At 39.9% G+C, this 16,309-nt stretch overlaps 1 protein-coding gene and 1 pseudogene across 1 annotated transcript in view; one reads left to right on the forward strand and one right to left on the reverse strand.

Moving 5' to 3' along the window:
* The window catches only part of acvr2aa (activin A receptor type 2Aa), a 38,223-nt gene extending 36,505 nt beyond the window's left edge, over positions 1-1,718 (forward strand). The window contains exon 12 of the transcript XR_005709061.1: positions 1,367-1,718. The gene's annotated coding sequence lies outside the window, so the exon portion shown is untranslated. The remainder of the gene's footprint in view (positions 1-1,366) is intronic.
* A 6,164-nt stretch (positions 1,719-7,882) lies between these two features.
* Positions 7,883-13,850, reverse strand: LOC120801169 (annotated as a pseudogene).
* Positions 13,851-16,309: the final 2,459 nt, after the last annotated feature.

Consider the following 16,309-nt stretch of genomic DNA (forward strand, 5'->3'; position numbering starts at 1 on the left):
AAATTTGTGAATCTTGAATTGTTGCTTGGGGAAATCAGAATGAAGAAAGTAAAAAAGTTTTAGGGATGTTATCAACTTGTTTAAGGTAAAGTAAAAATAAGCTTTACATTGGTTTTTACGCATTATTTTAATTATTCAACTAACAGTGTTAATTTATTGATGTATACAGATCTTTTTTACTCATCTTTTGTCCGGTTCGAGGCTCCAGATGTTTGGCGGATTTTGAAATGTCTCAGAAAAGATTTTTTTAAATTTTACGTCCTCGCGTTCTTCCTAATGTCGACGTTGGCTGGTTTCACTCATTTTGTTTCTGCTGCGATAACGAACAAACTGACACCGTCCTTTCTCGCATTTGAGTACGCTTGTTCACACATTTTTAATCAACGTCAAGTTCCTGTCTTTTCCTTTGGGAAGAAATAAACATTAAAAATCGTGGTTTTGTTACAGTGTCACAAGTTTTCCTCTAAACTCTCAGTCAGTGTTTTGCTATGAACTGTTTAAAACTGTGAAATCTGGCACGTTTAAACTTAACAACCGTTTTTAATCCGTTGACACTTACTTCTAACTAGACCCATATTTTTAGTTTAGTTTTGGAATCAAAGATGGTTAATGAGGACATTTTTCATATTTAATTTGGAGTAGTTGAATCTGAAGTTGCTTGAAGTCCAGCAGCTTCCCAAAAATAAACATCCACGTTCTGTTCATAGTCATACAGAAGTTGAGAGTTTTCCATCCTGTTCATCTCATATGGCTAATTTCGGCTACTAACCATAGTTACCTGCTTTCTGAAGGGCAACACAAGCCAGCGGCTTACTGATGCACAGCAACACATCAGGATCACTGTCCTGAGTCACAGAGTATTAACATGGCCTCTGATGTTCTGACGTGACAGAAATTAAATGACGTGGCAAAACAGGACGTGATGCGATGCGACTTAACGCAACTTGACGTGATGCGCCCCCATCATGAGACGTCAGAAGAATTCTGGAGTCTCTGAGCTGAGACGATCCACCAACAGGGAGACGTTCAGGGAACTGCAGCTCAGTTTGAACTGTAGGAAATCTAAACTCTAACTTGTTCACATCACTGTAGTCTGATTGATTAAACTGTCCTCAGGCAGGCGGCTGCTGCCGCTGCTGCTGCTGCTGCTGCTGCTGCTGCTGCTGCTGCTGCCGCTGCTGCTGCTGCTGCTGCCGCTGCTGCTGCTGCTGCTGCTGCTGCTGCTGCTGCTGCTGCTCTCAGTGTTTTAGTTCAGACCGACTGTAAAGACCAAGCGTTTCCTCTGAAACCTGATGAACTGTGTTGACATTTCGATCAGACAGAAAAAGCTTAGCCCTGTTTTATCCTTTTATATTTTTATCCTCAGAGCGGAAGCCAAACCCCTGTCGATGGTTAAATGGAAATGAAAACCTGCACAGTTTGTACATATGAATGTTGTTTCAGATTGTGATTTTAGCATGAGTTTGTTTTTTATGGACACTAAACAAAAAAAAAAACAAAAGACAAAAACTCCTTTATAATGTTAATATGAAAAATAGATTTATGTTGTTTATTTTATATGATGATGGTTGTTGTACAAATGAAAAACAATCTGGGTTCATTAATTTATGTTGAAAGCTCCGAACACTAACTTCCTGTGGAGGGAGACGTGTGTGTGTGTGTGTGTGTGTGTGTGTGTGTGTGTGTGTGTGTGTGTGTGTGTGTGTGCGCTTGTGTGCTTGTGTGCTTGTGTATTTGTGTGAGTGTGCTTGTACTTCTGTCTTTGTGAGGACCAGTTTGAGTTATAGACCTTACAGAGGGAAGACATTTTGGGAAAGTGAGGACATTTTGGCCGATCCTCACTCACAACTTCAAAGGGCTGTTTTAGGGTTCAGACCTGGTTGTAGGGTTCAGGCCTGGTTTTAGGGTTCAGGCCTGGTTTTAGGGTTCAGGTTTGTAGCAGGTTCAGGTTAAGGTTAGAGTAAGGGGCTAGGGAATGCATTATGTCAAGGAGTGTCCTCACAATGACACAAGTACATGTATTTTTTGTGTGTGTGTGTGTGTGTGTGTGTGTGTGTGTGTGTGTGTGTGTGTGTGTGTGTGTGTGTGTGTGTGTGTGTGTGTTAGATACCTCAGACCTGCTGGTGCTCACCACTCTCACCACGACTTCATGACATCACCCTCTTCCGGCGTCGATCAGGGAAATGAGACGAACTTAATTCTGACCTGCAGCTTTTCCTTCATATGGTTTTTCATTTTTATTTTTTTGATTGAATTGTTGGACCAGTGGAGACATTTCTGCCCCATTCGGAAGCCAAAAAAACAAATTAATGTGCAAATGAAAAATGAAAGTTAAACTGCCCACAAAACTCTGCTGCTCCTTTTTGTAGTGAGCTGAAGAGAAAGATGGTCGTCATCATCATGCAGATTTAACTGATGTTGATGAAGTCTGCTCACTGAACTCACTGAGCAGACTTCATCACACTGTCAGAAATCTACAGAAGCTCATAGCGTTTATCAAAAAAACAAAAATGGAGTCTTTACCTCGTCATTATCAGAGAAGTTCTCATAATTATGAGTGCGATGACTCTAGCTGATTCATTTTCCACCGTGGTTTTTATTATCGACTATTCTGCCGATTATTTTTCTCAATAAGTTGAATAATCATTTTGTCTCTGTAAAATGAAAGAAAATAGTGAAAAATGCATATTTTATAATTTCCCACAGTCCAAGGTGACATCTTCAGATGTCTTGTTTTGTCGAAAACCCAAAGAGATTCAGTTACTGTGACAGAAACAGAGAAAAAGTGAAAAGCTGGACCCAGCAAATGTTTGGCATTGTTGCTTAGAAAAAAAAAGACTAGTGATTGTTCCATTATCAAAACAAAAAATTTTCTGTCCATTGACTTATTGATTAATTGAGCTGTAGTTTTTATACAGTTAGAGATATTAAGCGTGTGCGGTATTATTAAAAGCTGCTACTATTAGTCAACTAATCAATCAAAAGAAAATTAATCAGCAACTATTTTGATAACTGAATAATCATTTTTGTCTTCTTTCAAGCAAAATCTCCAAATATTTTCTGGTTACACCTTCTCAGATGTGATGATTTGCTGCTTTTCTTTGTTTTATTGATGTTAAACTGAATATTTTTTAGGTTTTGGGATGTATGTCGAAAAAAGATGTTGAGCTGTGGGAAATTATAGCCAACATCTTTCACAATTCCCTGACATTTTATAATCAAAATAATTAATCAAGAAAATAATGAGTAGATTCAAGGATGATGAAAATAATCATTAGTTGCAGCTGTAGCATTATCATCAGTATATCACCATATTTGGTACCAGCTGTCAGAATTAAGCTGCAGGAAAGTCCAATAGAAACATTTTCAGTGGCTAAGACTTCTCATCAGGTCACAGAATGATGTCTTTTTTTTAAGAGATACCTGGTGTTTTTCTCATAATTATGAGATAAGATCTCTGTTTATTTTTTCTTTAGTGAATGCTACAGTTAAATTCTGTCTTGTATGAGTCATTTTGTCCGAATAAATTTTTCAAACATGAATCTTGAAGCCTTGTAACATCAGAAAACACCTCTCTGGTTATTGTTCCTTCATGAATCTGATTTAACTTCACATCCTGCTGCCGCAATGGAGAAGGAGGCAGATAAAATGTTACATCAATATTATGTATTATTATTTAGATTTAGTCCTGAATTTATCCATAAATGATTGACTTGTTCAGTTTTAAGAGTTGAAGCTCACCTAATAACTGGATTTGTTTTTTCTCTTGTGCCGAAGCTCCAGACGTCAAAGTTTGAACATAAAACGATATGTTATCCTGTAAAATCACTTTAAAATAGAACTTTATTACAAGTTGTATCTGCTATTCACAGCTCTGTGTAACATCAATAATAATAATAATAATAATAACAATAATGTACTCAGGAAGGTAAAGACCTGTGAACAAAGTCATATCAATGAAAACAAGTCTGATGGTGAGTACAGTGTTGTTATTACTGATACAAAGGAAGGTAAATACTATGAAAATAAAAGCAGAGTTTTATTTAAAGTGGAGTTAAAACAAAGTCTCAGTTCAAACTGTATTAAACCAAGAAATGTTCCTCCTGAAACCTGCTGCAGCTCTTTGTTTTCAGTTTGACTGAAAAATATCCAGATTTGATAAAAGCAGCAGCAGTCATGTTGAGAGTCACTTTTAATGGATTTGATGTTCACAGACACTGAAAAGGACTTTGTGTTCCTTATCTGATGCTCACCTGCTGTTTTATATTCAATGTGGAAACCAATAAATGTTTCATTTATTTCAGTAAAATTCAAAACTGATGATACCTGAATAATCTCCAACAAACACTGCAACACATTCACTGTTGGCGGTTTATTTTCTGAGTACTGAACAGTTTGAGGGCTTCTGTTGAAGGTGATTGTTGCATATTGTACAGAAGAAAAATGTTCTGCTGTTTCCCCTGAAATAAAGTGACTGCTCTGCATCGACTCGGCTCATCTTCTTTTGCTATTTTCTGGGGTTTTGTCTTCATGTAGATCCGAGCCCCTCGTGTGTCTTTCCTTTCACTCCGTTTTATATGTGTATATTTGGTGTATCAACTTCCGTGTGGATACTGTGGTCCCTTCTAAGACTATACGCTGTTTTCCCAGGAATAAACCGTGGGTGACCAAGGACATTAAGACCAAGGACATTAAGACCACACTAAAACAGAAGAAGAGAGCTTTCAGGAGTGATGGGAATTTGAAACTGGTACAGAGGGAGTTTAAAATCAAGCTTGCACGGGGAAAAGACTGCTAAAGGAATAGGCTGGAGAGGAAACTCAGCAAATAACACCAGGGAGGCATGGAATGGGATGAGGGCCATCACAGGCTGCAAACAAAAGAGGGGCACAATGACGGAGGAGTATGTGAAGAGGACCAACAACATAAACATGTTTTTCTTATAGGTTTGACACCTCTGCCCTTCCCCCTCCCGTCTGCGACAACATGCCTGCCCACCTTCTTTCTAGCATCCAGAGTTACAGTGCTTCTCCACACCCGGCTCGCCCTCCACTTAGCACTCCTCCCCGTCCCCCCCTCCCCGGCTGCTGGTCCTGATGGCATCAGCTCCAGAGTGGATCACCAATGGATCTTCAACCTGAGTCCGTTCTTTGGAAAACATCTTGCTTTGTCCATTTCCCCAAGAAGGCAACTATCCAGTGGCTTTAAGATCACATGTCATAAAAACACTAGAAAGACTCATACTCAACCTCCTGTGCATGCTGGTGGAACCGTGGTTAGACCCCATACAACTTGCTCATCAGTCCAGCATCAGTGTGGAGGGCACCATCATGTACCTTCTTCTGCAACAGGCCTATTCCCACCTGGAAACAGTTGGAAACACTGAGGTCTACGATTTTTGACATCTCCAGCGTTTTTAACACCATAAGGCCATCATTATTGGTGAATAAGCTAATTGACATGCGGGTGGACTGGATAACCAAAGATCTCATAGGCCAATTACAGTAAGTCCAGCTGCTCCTCGGAAACCTTCGTGAACAGCACCAGAGTACCACAGGGGCTTTCTTATGTGCCTTCCTCTTCACCATCTATACTTTGGACTTCAGGCACAGATCAAAGTTGTGTCATCTGCAGAAATTCTCAGAGGACACATCTATTGTAACTGGAGGAGAGGAGGAGGAATATAGAGGGGTGGTGGATATCTTTGTGGAGTGGTGTGAGCTCAACCACCTACAGCTTTACATCACAAAGACTGGTCGTGGACTTGAATGTACGCAACTCCTATCACCATCAGGGGGATTATTGTCGAGGTGAGTGACGATTACAAGTACCTGGGAGTATACCATGACAAACTGGACTGTCTAGGAACACAGACGATGTGTTCCAAAAGGGCCTGAGTCAACTCTTCCTACTGAGGAGGCTAACGTCCTTCAACATCTTCAGGACCATGCTGTGCATGTTCTACCACTCCATGGTGGCAAGCATCACCTTCTATGTGGCAGTGTGCTGGGGCAGCAGCGTGAAGGCAGCTGATGCCAACAGACTTAACAAGCTCATCATGCCTCCCTAGAAGGGCACCAGAGCACACGCAGCAGGAGAATCATTGGCCCTCAGTACTGGTGTGAACAGTACGGGACATCCTTTCTGCCGGAGGTCATAAGACTCTATAACTCTTCCCTTGGTAGGCGGATCACCTAAAAACCCTCTCAGTAAGGACAATAACGTAACATTTCGTCATGTAACAATCTACTGCTTTGAACCGAATATGTGAAATAAGTAATTTACTATCTGCATTGAGTGCAATAGTTGTAGAGGGTGCAGTATCTTCACTCCGTCTGTTTTGCGTCTGCTATCAGTAGCCACCATTTTATCATTTCAATATTAATATACAGTAGATTTTCAACCCGTTAATGACCACTACGTTCTATTTTGCACTGTCCTATCCATATGTATAACTGCACTGTGTAAATATTTTTATTTTTTACTTTAATTAAAATGTTCTTAATTTTAATTTTTATTAATCGTAGTCATCTCATCTCAGGTTGTCTGGATCTTTACATGTGATCGGGTCCTTCACATGTACTTTCAGGTCCTTTTATCTAGAAAATGACCTCTCAGATGGTCTGGATCCCCTAATGTGGTTTAGTTTGCCTGCACGAACATGTCAGGTGGTCTGTGACATCTCATTTGTTTGGGACCTTTTAGGTAGTCAACTAGTGCTTTCAAACATGCATCGCTAGCTGAACTTATCTAGACATTACCCTGAAGAGCTGTATGTGAGAAGGCAATTGTCTGAATCAGTTGGACCAGACAATAAACGGACTTTACCCTGCCAGCTCCCTAGTGCAGAGTCCTTGTAATGTCCGATTGAGCTGATGTTTGAATAGAGCAGGTCATTGTCCAGAGGATTCACAGCGAGCGAGCGGGCATGTTGTTGATGTTTCTGTGCTGCCTCCTGCATGCTTTACCCAGGTGCTACCCCTCTGCAGGTGTGAAAAGGCAACTCTGGACAATGTCTGGAGTTCCTAGAAATAATTATTAAGGACTTCTCAGCTGGTCTGGATCCCCTAAGATATCTAGGACCTCTAACGCAGTCTGTGATGTCTCATTTTTTCTGGGACGTCGTAGGTAATCTGGGAAAACATGGAGGTTCTCAAAGGGTCCTGGTTGGGTTGGAGGATTAACCACCCTACTAGTGTACAGAAATATATTCATTATATATGGGCGCGGTGACCATTTTTAAACATTTTCACCTAACAGAGATTGGCTGGGATTTTAATGTTGTCACTTTCCATACATTTTGTGGCTCAAAGGCAGTGCGGAGGTGTTACTTTTTTCATGGATGCTGCTTTTAACACCTCACCCTTATGTGATGTGTGTATAATTGTATAATTACAGTTCTTTCTTTGGTAAGGGGGCACAGGACAGAATGGACTCATGGTCTTCATCATACACAGACAGCTACATCAAAACAATCTGACAAAAAGCAATATCACTGAACAGATGAGTACTGAACAATCAAACATTTCATTTTTCTATGTTTTTCTGCCAATAGGTTTTACATGTTGTCGATGAAGTCATCTCCGAAGTTGATCATGTGTATCACGGTGCCCGGGATTAATTGACCTCTAATTTAATAATTTGAGAAGATTTGTCAACCTGTATGGGTTCATACAATTCAATCCAATTCAATTCAGTTCAATTCAGTTTTATTTATATAGCGCTAAATCATCACAGAGTTTATCTCAGGGCACTTTTCATGTAGAGCAGGTCTAGACCGTGCTCTTTATAGTTATATTTACATTTTATTACATGAAATAAATATTTATTTAATGTTCCCCCATTAGCAAGAACTCTGTGACAGCAGCAAGAAAAACTCCCTTTAACAGGTAAAAACCTTGATTAGAGTATCATCACTGATGTTGATATCTTCACTGTAGTTCTTCACAGGAAAGCTGCAGTTCATTGGGATTCCCACTGCTTTCATCTGAGTGTCAAAGAAACAACACTCATTCATGTGAAGTTCTGACCTCAGCAGGTTTTTCTGCTCATATTGAGAAAACTTTTTTATAATAAAACTTAATCACTCTCAAAATCACTGACAGAAACTCATCTTTTTCCTCAGGTGTTGGCTCTTACAGACGTTCTTCAGATCTTTTTCAACTTCACCACAGGCCCCTCGATATTGGAAACGATCTCAGTGTTTTGAGTAGGCCTCCGACTAACGATTATTTTCATTATTGACTGATCTGCTGAGTTTTTTTCATTTAATTGTTTATTGTTTGTCTTTTAAAATGGTCAGAGTGTACAGTGTAAAATGCCCATTACTACTTCCTAAAGGGCCTGAGGGTTCTAGAAGGGAAGGAAAAAAATGCTGGACTTGTTTTGGAAAACCTGACTTGAGCCAACCTATAACCTTGGATCGGGTTAAAGCGTTACTCCGCAGACTCTGCCCAAGGCCAACATGATCAGGCTCACGGAGGTCTGGCTTTCCGAGTATCCGCATGTGGATTATCTCAGCGTGTCTGCATGCTTGTATTAAAGTTTGGGTTCACCATTAAACCTGAGTGCATCTCGTATCTCTTGTTTGTCTTACCTAGACTGTCTCCAGTTAAACTGACAGCAGATCACCTGTGACACCTCTGCGCAACAGCCTGTGGACTGTGTTTTTGTAGGTAAACAGAGAGGTGACTCTTATCCTGAGAAAAGATCAGCTGATCTGTCTGTTAAACTTTGTCTGTACCACAGAATGATCTCTCTCGGTGTGGGTTATCCAGCTCCCTTTAGGCTCAATTCTGGTTTTCTGGTAACATTAAGCTTGTTTACAATTAACCAGGCAGATCACCATAGTAATTGATGCTAACCTGGTCCAGAGCAGGTGAACTTCAGAGGTTCAACAGCCCATCCACTGACCAATCAGATCACTGGAAAAACTGAGTTATTATTCCTACAGGATTCCAACAGGGACACGATTTTGTTATAGTCAAGTGACAAATAATTCAGATCAATAGATATTTTTATAGATCAGTTGAATTACTTTGCTGTTCCAGACTTTCCATGTGTCAAAGAGGAGAGTTTACCACAATAAATAAATACATTATGATGATTATAGCTGCTTTTTACATGCACAGGTTATTTGCATCCCGACAGTGTTGATGCTTTTACTCTAATTCCATCTCTGCAGCTCGGAAGAACATGAGGCGAAATAAAAGCTAAACCGTCTTTTGTCCTTTATAAGAAAAATAATGGACACACTGATAAATATTTCCCAGGATAATAAATACAACATTTCAGTCCGATTGACCCCATCAGAGATGAACGACTCTCCTACTCTTCTTCTCTTCTCCTCTCCTCTCTGCTTTGGCAGCACAAACAGTCTTACATCACCTCCACTTTAAAAGTGTTTTCAGACAGCAAGCATTTAACGCAGGAGGGGGGAGGGCAGCTGCCACTGCCGTCAGAGTTCGTGATCATGGGATGGCTGTGTCACCATGGCAACCCCAGAAACTACTCAGGGAAACGATCCAGAGGCTGACTGCACAGATGGACTATCTAAGTTACCTGAATGATTTCCTCTTCATCAGCAGAGAAACGGTATTGGAGCAACACCAGCTTCAAAGTCTGATGATCTGCTCTGAGACAATAACCACTGGTTACGATCTCTGCTGCTAACCATTTGCTCTATTTTAATGATGGGTGAAGAGATCATACTCGGTGGACAATGGCCGGCAGGGTCGGAGGTAGCCGCTGCCGCCACGGCAAAATAATTCAGAACAGAGAACAGGATAGTAACCGCTCACTGCCTGAAAACACCTTCACTTTTTTTTATCTGCATCACATATTCAGAAGTTTGTTCATCATCAGACAAAAATACTCTGTATTAGAGACCCTTACAATAATTCCTGCACCTATTTATAGCCTAAATTGAGTATAGCGTTAGTTCAGTCAGGCCACAAAGTCAAGCTCAGCCCACAATCCCAGCAGATCTCAATACCAGCCCACATCAGCTGATGGCTCTGCTGATTCCATTCTATGCATCCAATTGGCAGATTTCATATAGGGCGCCCTATTTAAGCTGCTTTAGCCTGCCTGCCTTTGGTGCTTCCTCAGCAAGATGCTTTGCAAACCGCCTCCACCCCAGCTCCTCCTTTTCATGCTGTGTCTGACTGAATCAATAGCCCCGTTCAGCCCTGGCACTAACATGCGTCTCAGGTGATCCGATCACAGTAGATAGCTCTAAGTACGTCATTTCACACCTGTCAGTAGAAGGCGTCTCCCCATGGTCACGAGTGACAACTTGTGATCGGATCTCACCTCCTCGCTCTACATGCAAAGAAACACCTACATTGGCGTTTGCAAAGGCCAATGCCTTGGTGTTTTTAGCTGGCAGGAGGAAAATTAGAAGTCATAGAAAAAGAAGAAATCAAAACAATACAGACTGAGTCTATTCCTTGGCATGTTCCAGGCAAACCAAATTGTCCAAGATGTTTGAGGCAGTTGTAATTTATCTCTATGGGCTTTTTGACATTTTCAGATGTCGTGGACAAAGCCAGCTTACGCATTTTGTATGACTTGCATTTATTTGCAAATCAGTACGTACGTCCGTTTACGCAGAGGAAGTCAGTAATTGAGTAATTGGTCCTTCAATGTGGCCCAGGACACATTAGCGTTCACACTCGTTCGCAGCCCAGACCACCTCCGAATGTGGTCTGAGTGTTCAGGTCTCAAATGCGTCCTCAATGCATCTTGGGTGCATTCGCACCTGCACTTAGAGCTGTCCACCTGTGATCGAATCACCCAAGACGTCATCTCTGTTGTCATTGATGCCTGCTCTTTTCTGTACCTGAGGGACGGGGTCTTTGCTGCTGGTCTCCCTGCCTTAGGCTTTCAATGTGTCACATATATTTAATCTACATATTCTGCTGCTCAGCTCATTTTCATGTTATCAGCATTGAAAACCTAAAGAGCCTCTGCGTCTCACACAACAAAAACAATTCAGACTGAGTTATTTTAGATAGTAACAAATGTTGAACCTGAAAAGGTTCAATAAGGAATTCAAAAGGTTTTGGACAGGATCTTGTAGGTGAATTTAAATTTTATAAAACTTTAGCCATATAACAGACAGTCTCTGTAAATTAAACTCAGAGTTTCTTTAAACTCTATTTTCCAGAATTTTGACCGAACAGATTCAGTAGATCACCGATGCTCTTCTCTGAACAAACCCCCTGAAATGTGCTCCTACCCAGGTCACTGGCTTTCTCCCTGGTGGCACTCATCTTCTGCAGAACTGAGTCCTTGATTTCTGCTGAATTGGCAGAAATCACAAAAACCAGAACGTGAACTTTGTTATCTGGACAGGGTGTTGGATTTTAGCCTTGATCGTGGTCTGAAGGTGGAGAACTGGGTTAAACTGGGAAACAGTGTAAAACACAATTTATTTTAAACAGTTTCATTTGTTTATTCGTTTACACGTTGCTTTTAAAGATTAAAATGAAGTTTTTAAAAATTAGGCTGTATGTAGCTTGATTTAAACAGAAATACATGTGTACATGCGTGTCTAATTATTCCATATGGTAGCCTGCAATTCATATAGGCTGCAATTCAAATCTTGCATCATATGCAGCTGTCTTTTATTGATTTTTAAATGCTCAAAAATATGTTCCCATTACTCTGTGGCATTTCACTTTGTTAATGTGCTTGAAATCATCACTGAAAATAATGCCGGTGGATTTTATACTTGCCAGATAGACTGTAGGGATAAAAAGGAACAAACAGTCAATTCTTCGCATTGAGCCGCCGAGTCCAATCTGGTGTCATTTACATGTGATTTAATGAAGGTAAACACAGCGAACAGTGTGTGTAGTGTCACTGCGCTTTGAGTGCAGATTTATCAATATATGTGCCCTGCTGCCTTCAGATGCTGCAGAATTGAATGAGCTGATTTTAGATTTTTATTAACACACTATGTGACAACTGACACACTTTATTAATTTTACTCATTAATAGATCAGTGCGGGACTGTTTTACTTTTTTTGTTGCTTTTTTAAAACATTTTTTTTTTTTTTTCTATTTTGACACATACAGCTGGCTGGGAGTAATTTAATTTTTTTTTTTTTTTTTTTTTTTTTGCAATCATGTTGTTTATATACATGTACATTCCAGTTTTTTTTTTTTTTTTTTTTTGAAAAAAACCAAAAAGGCAGCAGACTGCAGCGTCCAGACATGGCAGAGAGATGTCTGTTCTTCTCTGTTCTCACTAGTACAGAGTCTACACATTTTTTCTCAGTCTCTTACATTCATATATAATATATAACTACACTGCATTCATTTCATGACACATATATATATATATATATATATATATGTAAGTGTATTACAAGTTGCCGATATGTAGATGGTGAATGTATCAGTAAAAGGTTCACAGACATTTGTGGCTATTTGTTTATCCACCAAAATATTTGATCTTGCAGCACGACATCCACTTGTAGTGATTCCAGCATCATTCAACTGGTTTATGGTGTTGTTTTCTCAGCTCACAGCACCTGGTTTCAGTTTAAAAGATCTGGTCTGGTTTTAATAATAAAAAAAAGTTCAGAGTGACTTCAGATACAACCTGTTCATTAACATTTAACTTAAACCACCTTCTTTCTTGAACCTTAACCAAAGACCTGTTGTGGGTTAGGGTTTGGTCCCTCTGGATGTGAACTGGATGTGAACCTGGATGTGAACCTGGTCTCTGGTGTCACAGTCCTGATCTTTTTACATCTTCCATCCACCCCCACCACCCCCTGGTGACTGCTGCTGTTAATAAACGTCACTTAAAAAATATGTTGCCTCCGAACAAATCCAGTCAGAGATTATATTTCTCACAAAACATATTTGCTCTCTCTGTGTTGCCTCATTTGAATGAATTGAAGCTAAACGTCAGTCTGTTTTTAAAGCTACATTTTTATACTTGCATATATTAGTGTACTTCCTTTTGCTGCTGTGACACTAAAATGTCTTTGTGTGGGATTGAAGTTTATTTTAATTTAGTTAATATCTTATTTTGTCTTAGTGCAAAGTCTTCATATCATTGATTCAAAGAAGTAAATTAAGTAACTCTAGGTTACAAGTCACTAAATTAAGGGAAAAAAAACCGTATATTGAATTCTTTAACTGCTAAGTGAAAGGAAAGATTAATCAGAGAACTGCTGCTGCACACAATACTTCATTACGGTTCACTTTTGCTGAGTTGACTGAAACAAATCTAAAGTTTTGTTACTCTTTTGGTGAAACTTTTGTCAGAGGGGATTGCACTGGCTAAAGCAGGTATAGTCATTCTGCCCTGCAAGACACTGCTGACAGATTTGATGAGGCTGGACTTTCAAACTCCGACGGCCCCCCCCTACAAAAGAATTCAGAGATGTTTCATTTCGCCATTTCCGGGCTTGTAGTCCTACACATGCCGAAGATCACTCTATTTAGAGCTGTTTAAAAAAAAACCATTTAATTTTAGATTAAATATTAGACCCATGGGTTTGGTTTAATTCTGTCATTAAATCAGGTCACATAACACACCGGTCCCAACATTCAAAAACCCATTCCAAACCCACTAACACACAAACAAAAACACACAGGTTCAGTACAACATAAAATATAGACATGCAGAAAGACAAAACAAAAAAATAAATGAAAAAAAAAAACTAAATAAAACCAAAAAACTACAAGTCCTGGTTCCATGTTTCTGCCTCCCTGCATTTTGACCTTGAGCTTGTTTATAAGCCATTGGCTTCCTGCCTGTGTGTTTCAGGATTTGTTTGCCTGTTTGAACTGCATTATCGGGTTTTGACCCTTGCCTGCTTCACCATCCCCTACGCCCTTGTACCTCTTTTTGTAAATAAATTCACTGAACTAATTTACAAAGCTGTGCATCTTGCATTTGGGTCCTTTCCCATGTGTTTCTGTCATCAGCTGTGACAGTACATTCTGGCCAGCCATGGACCCAGCAGATGTTTTATTTAAGGATGACCTTTCTGACTTGTCTTATACCCTCATTTGCATTTATGGTGAGTGGAAAAGGGCCCCTTGAAGGGAGTATAAAAAGGCTGTTCTGTGGTTGGCACACAGGGAAACAAAGCCGCGGCTGATGAATGCTTTACCGGATTGGATTAAGTACTTCTTAAACACCCTGGATTCCCAGCCAGTGTCCCAGTCTATTAGCCACCACTCTGTCTCCCAGTCAGCTAGCCTCCAGTCTGCACTTGAGTTGCCTTGTTGTTGAAATGTGCTATACAAATAAACCTCCATTGCCTTGCCTTCTATGTGTTTATTAGACTTTGCATTCCTGCCTGTGCATTTATTGATATGTTTCCTGTTTGGACTGCATCCTGTGGTTTTGACCCTTGCCTGCCTCGCCATCTCATATGCCCTTGTTCCTCTTTTTGTAAATAAATTCACTTAATTAATTGGCTTTACCTTTGGGTACTTTTCACTGTTTTCTTGCATCAGCTGCTATAATGAGAGCAGCTGATGCCTGCTGCTGGTCATTTACAAAGTTCATCTGCCTTCACCTGCTGATTCTGTATTCCTACTACTCATATTAAAGTATATTCAGCCTCTCTTCGTTATGCCAAGCTTAACCTCTGCTGCTTGTTGGTCCCAGTCGTGTTTATACAAAAACCACGTATACACCTTTTCCCATACACAAACTGGTCTGTATAAACACAAAATGCATGGTGAGAATGTGGTCATTTTACTGTAGACCAGATTAAATATAAAGTGATAGATGTGATCTTATTGTAGAACATTGGTTGTTTAGGTTTTTTTGCCAGTTTCCCTGCTCGTGTTTCTATCATTTTAATCTACACAACAATCTGTAAAATTGATCAAAGGCTCATCTATAAGCTTAAATTTAAATAACTGTTTATGAGTGATTCATAACACTCTTTTTATTTACATTTGAGACATTATTTCCTGGCCAATAATTTTCAATTTATCCTCCTGTTTCAATATGAGTTCTACAAACGAATCATTCATCGTCCTTCTCATGTGTGTTAGTGATGACTCAGATATCACTGCTGATGATGGTTTACAGATACATTTGACGGGATAAGCGGTACGAGCGTTATGTATGTAACAGTCACATGGAAAGACAGCTGCTCTGCAGCTGGAGAACCTCGCTGATGCAACACAATCAGTAAAATTGCACTTCTTCTTCTTTCCTGTTCTTCTCGCATACAGGTCTGATGAGTGGCGGAGCGGACAAAAGTATTAATATGCAAATGGGTATTTGAGGGTGTTTCTACGTCCATTTCTGTCAAGTTGTGGGAGGTGAAATGAGGCTTGTTCATGTGCGACCAGTTCCACAATAACTGATGTGAACATGCAGCTTTATAAATTTGACTAAAGGAATGTGACTGTGTATTTCTGTCTTTGTGCGTGCACACAGTTTTAGTTGCATCTACACCAGTTTTATGGCTCTGGCTCCAGGATTTTGTTCTTCCATCTAAATTTGTTTAGTGTCAGGAAAGTTTAGGGTCCTTATCTTAAATAGCACAGACACACAGCAAAATCTCACCACTATGCAGGTGGAATAAAGAGCTGGACACGGTGCCAACACTCAGCCTCACTGCCAATTTGCCCCAGTGGTCACTTGCGGTACTGCAACAAAAAAATCCAATGCGGCCCAAAAGTAACTTTCCCCGTGGACTTATATCGTAAAAGAAACATCTGTAGAAATGTAGCTCGATTTTTGTGATGTCATCACAATGTAAAATCTGTGGGCAAGAAGGGGAAACACTACTGAGCACGTGCAGTTGGCCACACAACACGGAAGCTAGAAAACCTTTAGCAGTTTTCATTCAAGTGAGTACACATCATCTCTTAGTCCAGTATCCAGTTCCTATAATACACCCATGGTCACCACACATGGCTCAGTAAACTTATCCCCAAGATATTGTCCTCCAAGGTTCATTCAAAGCTGAAGAGAAAATCGTGGAATTATTGAAGAAATAAGCAAATGTTTGACGAGAAATTCATTAACACTGTGCATCATTCTGTGTGAATACTAAAAGCGGCAGGGGCACAGGTGTTACAAGAAACACGTCTAGGAAACGTGTTAAAAAGATTCGGGAAACATGTAAACACGGTGTGCAATACTCTGAAAGAATATTTTTCAGAGTTGTGGATGACACATAGACTCACAAAGTAACGATCCGTAGCTTTTAACTGTGTCATTTTAACACAACAGAGTATTTATTAGATGTTTTAATGTCTATTTATTTAATCAAAACTAATAATATCAAACATGAAATGAAAAAAAATTCAA

This window comes from Xiphias gladius, chromosome 16, assembly GCF_016859285.1.
Source record: "Xiphias gladius isolate SHS-SW01 ecotype Sanya breed wild chromosome 16, ASM1685928v1, whole genome shotgun sequence".
In the NCBI taxonomy this organism is placed as follows: Eukaryota; Metazoa; Chordata; class Actinopteri; order Istiophoriformes; family Xiphiidae; genus Xiphias; species Xiphias gladius.